The sequence below is a fragment of the Taudactylus pleione genome, unplaced genomic scaffold (assembly GCF_031769625.1).
Source record: "Taudactylus pleione unplaced genomic scaffold, aTauple2 ptg000036l, whole genome shotgun sequence".
In the NCBI taxonomy this organism is placed as follows: domain Eukaryota; kingdom Metazoa; phylum Chordata; class Amphibia; order Anura; family Myobatrachidae; genus Taudactylus; species Taudactylus pleione.
The window spans coordinates 8,610,624-8,622,654 of NW_028284438.1; positions in this window are offsets into that span (position 1 = coordinate 8,610,624).

Consider the following 12,031-nt stretch of genomic DNA (forward strand, 5'->3'; position numbering starts at 1 on the left):
GGGTTTCTATTCAAATCTATTTTTGGTACAGAAACCCAATGGGTCATATCGTCCGATTCTCAACCTCAAAGCACTCAACAAGTCTTTGCGGGTCCCGAAGTTTCGGATGGAGACCCTACGGTCCATCATTCTGGCGCTGGAACCTGGGGACTACTTGGTGTCATTGGACATACAGGACGCTTACCTGCATGTCCCTATTCTTTGGCGCAATCAACAGTTCCTCAGGTTTGCAATCAGCAGCGACCACTTCCAGTTTCGGGCGTTACCTTTTGGCCTGGCAACAGCACCACGTGTTTTCACCAAGGTGATGGTGGTCATGGCGGCTTCTCTGCGGCTGCAGGGAGTCCGCATGTTGCCGTATTTGGACGACCTGTTATTGGTGGCAGGATCTCCAGAGCTCCTGTTACGCCACTTGGACCTGACCATTGCACTGCTGCAACGGCACGGCTGGCTAATCAACTGGCAGAAGTCCACTCTAATCCCGTCTCGGAGGATTCTGCATCTTGGAGCCTTATTGGACTCGGGACAGCAAAGGATCTTCGTGACGGAGGACAAGATCTCTGCTTTACAGTCAAGGGTGCGCAGTTGTCTGCACAGCCGCCGGGTGTCCTTACACTCGGCGATGAGGTTACTGGGCTCCATGGTGTCGGTGTTCGACATGGTGGAATACGCCCAGTTTCACTCCAGACCTCTGCAGCACCTGATCCTGTCCAAGTGGAACGGGCTGACTCAGTCTCTGAAGTCCCAGACGATTGTGCTCACCCAGGAGGTTCGCCTGTCCCTTACGTGGTGGTTACAGACGACCCACCTCAACAAGGGACGTCCGTTCTGGGTTCCAAATTGGGTCCTGTTGACAACGGACGCCAGTCTTCGGGGCTGGGGAGCAGTTTCGGGTCCACACTTGTTCCAGGGCAGGTGGACGCCGACAGAAGCGGAGCTTCCAATAAATATCTTGGAACTCCGTGCGGTCTTCAATGCTCTCCAGCAGGCACAGCGGTTTCTCCAGGGTCGCCTGGTGCAGGTCCAGTCGGACAACGCTACCACCGTGGCCTACATAAACAGGCAAGGAGGAACTCGCAGTCGGGCGGCTCTCGTAGAGGTCTCTCGGATCCTGGTTTGGGCGGAGCGCAATCTTCCGGCCATATCAGCGGTCTTCATCCCGGGAGTGCTCAATTGGGAGGCGGACTTTCTAAGTCGCCAGGACGTTCATCCGGGGGAATGGTCCCTGCACCCGGACGTTTTTCAACTACTGGTGGACAGATGGGGTCTTCCAGAAATCGACCTCATGGCGTCCCGGCACAACAACAATTTGCCGGTGTACGGGTCTCGCACAAGAGACGAAGGGGCGTCTCTGGTGGATGCTCTGTCCGTCCGGTGGACGTTCCGGTTCGCATACCTGTTCCCTCCGGTCTCCCTTCTTCCACGGGTAATCCGGAAATTCAAACTGGAAGGAGGGACGCTCCTGTTGATAGCTCCCGCGTGGCCCAGACGGCACTGGTTCTCAGACCTTCAGGGTCTGTCCGTGGACATTCCTCTGCGGTTGCCGCTACGACCGGACCTTCTGTCTCAGGGTCCTTGCCTTCACCTGGACCTGACTCGGCTGTCTTTGACGGCGTGGCTGTTGAGACGGCCATGCTGAGGTCCCGGGGGTTTTCCAGCTCTGTGGTGCGTACCATGTTGCGAGCTCGGAAACCGTCTTCCGCGAGGATATACCATCGCGTGTGGCATACGTTCTTCCAGTGGTGTCGACCGAGAGGTTATGCACCGCGGGAGTTTCGTCTGTCTCGGATTCTCGCCTTCCTGCAAGCGGGACTAGATCATGGGCTTCGCCTTGCTTCTTTGAAGGTACAGGTTTCGGCCCTATCTGTCTGGTTTCACCGTAGGATTGCTACAATCCCGGATGTGCGCACCTTTATGCAGGGTGTTCTCCGCATTCAGCCGCCCTTTGTTCCACCTGTGGCGCCTTGGGATTTGGCTGTGGTCCTGAGGGCTCTCCAAGGACCGCCGTTTGAACCACTGGGCTCAGTGGATCTTAAATGGCTAACAGCTAAGACTGTTTTCCTTCTGGCCATTGCTTCGGCCAGACGTGTTTCTGAGTTAGGGGCTCTTTCTTGTAGACCCCCTTTCTTGGTTTTTTATGGGAACAGGGCAGTGCTCCGCACTCGGCCCGAGTTTCTTCCCAAAGTTGTTTCCCAGTTTCATATTAACGAGGAAATAGTTGTTCCGGCCTTTAACTCACCGGGTCTTTCCGTGGGTGAGGCCTCTTTGGATGTTGTGCGGGCCTTAAGGACTTATGTTGACCGCACTTCTTCGTTTAGGAAGTCGGACGCTTTGTTTGTCCTCTTTGGCTTCCGTAAAAAGGGTTGGCCTGCTTCAAAGCAAACTTTGGCAGCCTGGATCCGTATGGCTATTTCTGAAGCTTATCTTCATGAAGGCCTACCGGTCCCTCCTTCTCTGAAGGCTCATTCCACTAGGTCTGTGGGTCCTTCGTGGGCAGCTCGACGTGGTGCCTCGGCAGTTCAGATCTGCAAGGCTGCTACGTGGTCTTCTGTCCATACCTTCGTGAGGTATTACAGGTTTGACACCTTCGCCTCTCAGGATGCTTCCTTCGGGCGGCGGATTCTCCTTTCTGCACAGGAGCGTCCCCACCCTTAAAGGATACTGCTTTGGGACATCCCCAAGGTATCCTGTGGATACCCTATGGACCCTGAAGTAGAAAATATGAGATATGGTAAGAACTTACCCTTGTTATCTCTATTTCTACGAAGTCCATAGGGTTCCACAGGACTCCCGCCCTGTCGCACCTGTGCTGCAGATGGGCTTTGCTCTGGTCACCGGTTTTCCGTCTCCCTCTGGTGAGAATGTGATTCTTGTATGTGTCCAGATCTTTGTTCTCTCTCTTCCTTCTCCTCCTCCGGCCTATGGCTTGGTAACTAACTGAGGTGCCTTGGCCCGGGGGCGGGGTATAGGAGGGGGACCTAGTGCATCCTGGGAGGCTGAAAGCTTAACTCTTTGGTGCCCTGCGACTGACGTCACACCTATACCCCAAGGTATCCTGTGGAACCCTATGGACTTCGTAGAAATAGAGATAACAAGGGTAAGTTCTTACCATATCTCATATTATTGTAATGGGTTCTTAATTATGCTATATTTATTGGAATAATGGTTATATAGTTTATAGTTTTAGATAAACCTGGAAAATCAATAATTTTTTTAGTGTATTTTATGATGAATTCTATATAGCCCTGTATAGAGATAGTACTATTGCAAAATAATGTTTTGATTATATTATATAATGAACTTTTTATAGTCCATCATAGGGATATTGCTTTTGTAAAATGACTTTCTGTCAGAAAAGAGGTTATATAAATTGTGATTCGGTGACTCCTGTGCCTGTGTTCGTCCCGGCCTGTGCTGATGACTCCTCTCCATCCTGGCCTGCTCTGACCCCTGCTGCCTGTCCCAGTCTACGCTGATCCTCTTGTACGTCCCCGGCTGTCTACTGTCTCCTATCTCTGGCTTCATAGAGCTCTCCGGTAGTAGGGTCTATGCGTGGCCAGGGATTGCGGAGGTGCTTCAGAGGGATAGTGGTGTGACCACGAGGGGAGGGGGGTTTTGTTGAACTTTCTTTCACAATTGTTTTATGTGAAATGTGGTCCGTTATTACTACAGGGTGGGGGGTGGAGCAAGGGGATCTGTGCAGAGCAGTGAGGGGGCCTCCATTTTACTGTATCCATTCAACTGACCATTTTGTGGACTAGTATAGTGTGTATAACAGTTGCATAACGCTCAGAGCTGTGCTCCTTACTCACTTCTGTAATTTTTTGGGGGAGTCGGTGGTCTGGCTCCTACAATTTCTTCCTGGCTCCTAGATTTTAGAAAAATTTGTCAAGCCCTGGTGTAAGCAGTTTTTATGTACAAGTTTTATATGTCAAATTGACAAGACATTTTAATAAATTCATTGTCTACCATATCTAATAGTGGGCCATTGGGTTCTTGGGTGTTCTTTTTCTGGTGAGCGGGTCTTTTTTAGAAGTTTATTTTGGAGACTATGGAATCTACTATCAACTTTATCGAAGTTGGTCCAGTATATATTAAAGAGAAAAGTGACATGTTGTGAACGGGAACTTTTTATAAAGGAAATTTTTTGGACATTTTATTAGTGCCAATTTTGAACCACATCTGAAATCTTTTTATATATTATTGATTGATGTTATAAAAGACATTTAAACAACTTGCGCCCTCAAAGTACTATTTGTGTGTTTAGATTTGTTTGTTCCCACTAACAGGGGTTCCACTTGAGGTGCAGCAACTTCTCCATCATCTTAACGCAAAATAAGGGCACTTATATACAGATGAAAAAATGCAGCGGCACTCCGGGTTTTGATAAAGCAAAGATGATTGTATTTCAAATCATGTGGATTGTAGCCAACGTTTCGGGGTCACAATGCCCCCTTTTTTTTACACCTTGACAAAGAAAATGTTGGCGTTCCCTGAGTGCTGCCGGTCAAGGCTAACTATATGCGGATACTGAGGGGGAATCATTGCTTAGTGGTGTTAATGCATGTCATAATAATATAGCTACCCGGCGGGCATATACCACACCAAGGTGGACATGCTCAGTGGGATCTATAATTGAGCACACTCCTTTATTTGATATGTGTAGATATATTTGCAGAGACCGTTTGTATGAGAATTCCTAGCGATATGACCGTAACCAGGAAAACCACACTTATTCAGAGAAACCAGTATAGCACCTGAACATATGCGTACTAGCTACAGCAACTACTGGTTATGAACAAAATCACGTCTTGCAGATAACATAACTGCTACTATTTAGACTGTAAACAACCTGACTAACTGATTATATATTATTAATCACATTGACCGGCAGCAACAGGAAGTATTTTAAACCACTTATTTAATATATTTCTTTCACATCTTTTCTTTAGTAAGGATTTCTAATATTTCGCCATAATATCTGTACACCATATTTTACAGTGATTAATAAAGGTTATATTTTACTAATAATTTTGTCAGAGAATATAACATGAATATGTTAGACCTATGAATGTGCACCGGACCTTCTTTCATATCTTTTTCTTTGAGAGATGATACAGGGTTAAGAATCCTGTTGCTTACTACAACAAAGGTGTAAAGCTGGCCACACACTAGACCAACTTACATCCAACCAGCCAACTTGTTTGATTGGTTGGAATGAAAATCTGGTAAGGAATGGGAGTAACTGATGATCAGCAATTTGCTCCTAAATGCCAGAAAACAGATGAAAATGATCGTTCAGACAAGTTTGTTAAATGTTTGATCTAAACTATTTGTTCAAACAACATTTTTGGTCTATTTTCCGGCGTTTGGGAGCAAAATGCTGATTGTCATTTGCTTTCATTCCTTACCAGATTTTCATTCCAACCAATCAACTAGTTGGCTGGTTGGACAGATAATCTTTAGATGTGTGGCCAGCTTTACTGTACACACAGCTGCACTACCTGGGTGTGACTGATTTGGTGTGTGTGAAGATATAAAGAATTGTGGTGGGGCTTCCGACGCTGGCTAGCAGCCGGACAATAGAAAAGAGTTGGTGGGGCATAGCTAGTGTCAGGAAACCATCTCATAGGTACAAATATGCAGTGATAATATTTGTGAAGAGTAAAAAGCCATCTGACTCTGAAACCATCTATATATAGACAACACTTTTTCTACAACTTGGATCACAGTGGCAAGTGGTAAAGTTACCAGGTGTAAGATCCCATTCTTCGTCATTGCATTGAATGGGCTCAAGTTTCAAACACACCTATATAGAGGTGAGATTTTTTCTGCTGTTCTTTTGAAAAACACTCCAATCTGTGGACAATCATTGGTGATTATATTGTCCTATTTCAATAATGAACTGAGCTTTGAGACAACCCCTGATGCAGTCTCATAAGGAGACGAAATGCGTAGGGTAAGAGGCTCTGAGATTCACTATAAGGATACAGTCTGAACTTTAGAATAAGGGTGAAAGAATCTTATACCTTAAGAGTGGAATGTTTGCAACCAACTGTGGTGTAATTTGTATTGTGAAAAGTGTGTTTTCTATAAATACATAACAAATATGTATATTTCAAATTGTAGTACAGGTTGTGTCTCCCATATTCAAATATTACAAAATACGGAATATTTTTAGCATGACTGACATATTGACACCTTTGCTTTTTGATGGTTCAATGTACACAAACTTTGTTTAAGGCACAAAATTATTAAAACTATTGTATAAAATTAACAAAAAATGGCAGCTGCTCAATCAATCTAGCAACACTAATCAGGTGCATGAAAGGGAGGGGTCATACTAAGTAGAAAAAGGAGGGGGGTTTAACCCCCTATTGTTCCTCAGCACACTGAATAGTACCTGCAACAATATATGAAGACTATATGGTCATAGAAATCAGAGCTATTAGTTGCATGCATTTGCAAATACATGGGAAGCTGCTAGGCCACGTCACAGCTTCTCTGTCTCTAGCAGTCCCTAACACTAAGGGGTTCACATCCGGGGCGCAGTGCACCCCGAAAAACGTCCAGCCCTGGACCCCCCCAGGGCATCACACGAAAAATGGAAAAAGAGTGACAGTGCAGTGTAAAGTATAGCTGTGTAAGACTAATTAATGTGTGTTGAAAAAAGGGGTTAAAATATATGTGAATTATTACATAAAAAAATATATAAACATAATATGTGATGTAAAAAGCAACTATGTGTATTAAGTGGTGATGCCATGAGGGGGCCCAGCCAGACCAGCCCCGGGGGTCTTACGCCCGAACGCTCACCCCAAATGTAAATTATACCAATTATAAGGCCTCATGATAAAGGCACATATAAATTTTGTCAAATGTAAGGCCTCCTGATAAAGGCACATACATAAATGCATCCACATTGAGAGCCAGCTTACCTGGGAGTCACCCCTGGGAACTCCAACTAGCACTACTAGAACCAGCATGCCCTACTAATGCTGGCTCCTTCATGCCACTCATAACAAACAAACAAAAAATGGCAGCTGCTCAATCAATCTAGCAGCACTAATCAGGTGCATGAAAGGGAGGGGTCATACTAAGTAGAAAAAGGAGGGGGGTTTAACCCCCTATTGTTCCTCAGCACACAAGCATTTTGGATATGGGAGACTCAACCTGTATAGGGTTTATAGCTCTATGGTATTATCTACTGTATTTTGTGTATAGCACTATTGGTATCTTGTCTTTTGGAGCAGGTTTGTATCTTCTATACACTAGATGCCATCCTAGAACAATTTAATCCTTGCCAGTCACCAGAAAATCTTCAGATAATCAGCTAGGAAATAGAGGTGTGTTTTGTTAGTGTGTGTGTGTGTATATATATATATATATATATATATATATATATGTAAAACAAAAAGGTGGAGAAAGGGCGCCTCCTAGTGCATTAAATTATTATATGATGTCACCATCACCAAAGGTAATCACCCTCTGTGCAGATGGGGGTGTACCTTGTATAGTGGAATTCACCACTTGATTAACAGCAAGAACAATCGCAGTATATCCTTATCTGGAGATCATCAGACTATTCCCTCCATGTGGACCATAAAGAATCACAAGTGAGAGGGGCCGTTTCCAAGCGACAACACCAATCAATCCTGACAAGAGCACACACTGCTGGACTCACTTCAGCCTGCAAATTCATTTCAGCCTGCAATTCATTTCAGCCTCACCACACCTGCATACTGGACTGTTACTGCCTCATCTCCATTGTGATACAAAATGGGTTGTTCTGAAGAGCTCAGTGACTTCAAGCGTGGTACTGTGATAAGATGCCACTTTTGCAATAAGACGGTTCATGAAATTTCATCCCTGCTGGATATTCCACGGTCAACTGTAAGTGATATTAGAAAGTGGAAGCGTTTAGGAACAACAGCAGGAAGCGGAAGACCATGTAAAATCATAGAGTGGGGTCAACGACTGCTAAGGTGATGGTGCATAAAAGTCGCCAACGCTCTGCTAATTCCAAAGCTTAAGAGTTCCAAACTTCCACTGACATTAATGTAAGCACAAAAACTGTGCGGCGGGAGCTTAATGGAATGGATTTCCTTGACCGAGCAGCTGCATGCAAGCCTCACATCACCAAGTCCAATGACAAGCATCGACACTGGACTATGGAGCAGTGGAAACGTGTTCTGTGGAGTGATGAATGAAGCTTCTCTGGCAGTTAGATGGGCGAGTCTGGGTTTGGCAGATGCCGTGAGATTGTTACCTGCCTGACCTCAACCTCATCGAGCACCTTTGGGATGAACTGGAACAGAGATTGCAAGCCAGGCCTTCTGGTCCAACATCAGTGCCTGACCTCATAAATGCTCTACAGAATGAATGTACACAAATTCCCACAGAAACCCTCCAAAATCTTGTGGAACGTCTTCCAAGTAGAGTGGAAGCTGTTATAGCTGAAAAAGGGGGGCCAACTTCATATTAAAGTATATGTATTTGAATACAATGTCATTACAGTCCCTGGTGGTGTAATGGTCTGGCGTCCGTATACTTTTGTCCATATAGTGTGTGTGTATGTATATGTATATATATATATATATATATATATATATATATATTGTGATAGGATCACTGGTAAAGTGGTCTGTGGCAGGTACATTTGTCCCAGATTCCTGTCTTATGTGTTTTAAACCCCCAGGAGAAAGTCTGCAGTGTAGCAGGCTTGAGTCTTGGCTTTTTGAAAAGCCGGTTTGGGACCTGGGGGTTGTGGGTGAGAGGAGAGGGAGGGCTCCACCCACGGCCACTCCAGGTTTTGGGCCTTGCAGCCTGGTAACAGGCTTGTTAGGGTTTCCACCTGAGAGTGGCCAATATAAGCCTAGTGTGTTTAGGGCTGAGTGTCTCACCTGGGAGAGCAGACAGGGAGTTTGCTCAGAGACACTGGAAAAACCTATCTGAGTGTTGTGCTGTGCCTTTGCTGCTAGTGAGGGCATTAGGCCTTGCCAGGTTCTGGTAGTGAGGGAACCACCTGTAAAGTGAGAGCCCAGCCAGGGCTAGGATTTATGTTTATGGTTTCTTTTTGTTATTTCTGTTTTGCACAATAAAGACTGGTGTCGACCAGCTTGTACTCGAATCCAGTCTGGCGTACTGTTTCCCGGCTGCCGTGTGTGTAAGGAAGGAGTCCCCTACCCAGGAGAGGGACCCCCTAATCTGACTGTCTCACAATATGGTGGAGAATGCGGGCATCCACACACACTGAAGTTGCAGTGAGAGGAAAACTTTCCGTTTAAAAATTAAAGGGACAGACACCCAATTTGTGAATGTGGAAATAACGCTGTGTCCTTGGAGTCCCATAGAGGAGGCGTCAGCCAATGCTCAGAGAGGCAAGGTTCAGCTTCCAACCTACACCCCAGGACAAAATGGAGGAAATTATTAAAGCCTTGCTCCAAGCTACAGCAGCTCAGCAGGAAGCTACAGCAGCTCAGCAGGAGACTAACAAACTTCAGCAGGAATCCGCCAGGCAACAACAGGTTTCCATCGAGGAAAACAGCCAGGCCATAAGAGAGGTGATACAGCACCTGGTCGCCCGGCCCAGAGATGTTAATACTGGTCCTCCCACCACCACTCACTCCGTACGAGCCAGTCACTTCCTCCAAAAGATGACTTCGGGCGATGATGTGGAGGCCTATCTCACCGCATTTGAAAGAACGGCCGAAAGGGAGAGTTGGCCCAAGGAGCAGTGGGCAAGTCTGGTGGCACCTTTTTTGTCTGGGGAGCCACAAAAGGCCTATTTCGACTTATGCCTGGCTGATGCCAAGGACTATAAAAAACTAAAACAGGAGATCCTAACTCGCTTGGGAGTCACCACCTTTGTTCGTGCCCAACGGGTCCACCGCTGGGAGTTCCATATGGACAAGCCTCCACGTTCACAGATGCATGACCTCGTCCATCTGTCCTCAAAATGGCTACAGCCCGAGACGCTGACGGGACCACAGATCGTGGAAAGGGTCGTGATGGACCGGTACCTGCGATCGTTACCTGCGACTCTGCGCAAGTGGGTGAGCCATGCAGACCCTAAGTCCGTGGACCAGTTGGTCGAGCTGGTGGAGAGGTACGTGGCGGCTGAGGAGCTGAGTATGCCCCACTGAGCCCCGATGGCGCACCGGCGATCTCCCACAGACACTGGTAAGACTGTTCCAGGGCAGAAGGGTGCTGGGCGGTGGAATGTACCTAAGACTGAGGGTGTAGAACCTGGAGACAGGCCTGCCAGGCCAGGAAGGTTCTTGCCCCGTAAACGACTAGACATTAATATGACTCAGTGTTTCCGATGTGGTGGCTTCGGCCATATTGCCGCTAATTGTTCACTTACAACTGAACCTATGCAATGTGATACTGCTCATGTCTACCGCAGGAGGTCTTTCTTTGCACAGACAGCCTGTACGGCTGACCGGCAGGCTGAGACTGATATGCATGTGTGTGTACTCACTGTAGATGGCAACCGAGTAGAGGCACTGTTAGACTCTGGTAGCTTGGTGACACTGATGAAAGCTGAGCTGGTGAACCCCTTGAGGCATAAGGGGAAAACTGTTGGTGTGACCTGCATACATGGGGATACTCGATATTATGTTACTGCCGAGGTGAACATCGAGACACCATGTGGCTCTGCTATAGTTTCTGTGGGTTTGGTGCATGGTCTGATGTACGATGCAATATTGGGGAGAGACTTTGCTCACTTCTGGAAGTTGTGGGAAAGCCGTTTTGTTCCAGAAGTGAACAACCCCGATCCATTTGAGAAGGTTGTCGATGTAGTGGAGTAGGGAGTTTCTTCTGAGTCAGAGTTATTCCCTTTTTCTACTATGATTGGGGAACTAGAGAATGCGGAGCGTGACGTTGGCCCGCCAACTGATGTGCCTCCCATTGAAGTGGGAAGTGTTGTTGGGCCAGTTGATCGTCTGCCTGATTTAGAGGTCAGAAGAGAGGTCTTTGCTGTGGAGCAGTTGAATGACCCTACTTTGGTAAAAGCCAGGGAGAATGTAAAAGTAGTTGATGGTAAACCCGTAGACCCTGATAGGCCTTTGTCCTATCCCCACATGGCAATGTGTCAGGATTTGTTATATCAGGTGACTAAGAAGGGGGAAGATGTTGTGGAACAACTAATAGTTCCCAAAGCCTACAGAAGAACAGTGTTGGATCTGGCCCATGGTCATATAACGGCAGGCCATCTAGGGGTAGAGAAAACCACTGAGCGAATAATGCAGAGGTTTTTCTGGCCTGGGCTCCGTAAAGAGGTATCTGACTTTTGCGCATCCTGCCCTGAGTGTCAGTATCATGCTCCCAGACCACATTTTAAAGGTCCACTAGTCCCATTGCCTATTATAGAGGTGCCGATAGTGAGAGAGCACCTGGAACAGGCTCAACAGGCACAGCAGAGGGTATACAACCGCAATGCTCGGTTACGCAGCTTTGCTCCTGGGGACAGAGTGTTAGTGTTGGTTCCCACTGTGTAAAATAAACTTTTGGCTAAATGGCAAGGGCCCTTTGAAATCTTAGAAAGAGTGGGACAGGTCAATTACAAAGTTTACCAGCCGGGGAAAAGAAAGCCGGAACAGATATACCATATAAATCTGTTAAAGCCCTGGAAAGATAGAACGGTACTGTCGGCCGTCCGAGCCCCTCCAGTAAATCCGGGGCCCTTAGTTCCCGAAGTGACAGTGGCAAAAACCCTGTCGGCAATTCAACAACAAGAGGTCAAGGAGTTTCTGATCAGAAATAGGGTGCTGTTCTCTGACGTACCTGGGAAAACCTCGGTCATTAAACATGACATAATCACTGACCCAGGGGTTAAAGTTAATCTAAAGCCCTATAGGTTACCAGAAGCACAAAGAGAATCGGTGTCGAAAGAAATTAAAAATATGCTCGAGTTAGGGGTTATTGAAGAATCACATAGTGAATGGTCAAGTCCCATTGTGTTGATTCCAAAGCCCGACGGGAGTATGCGTTTCTGCAATGACTTCCGAAAGTTGAACAGTGTTTC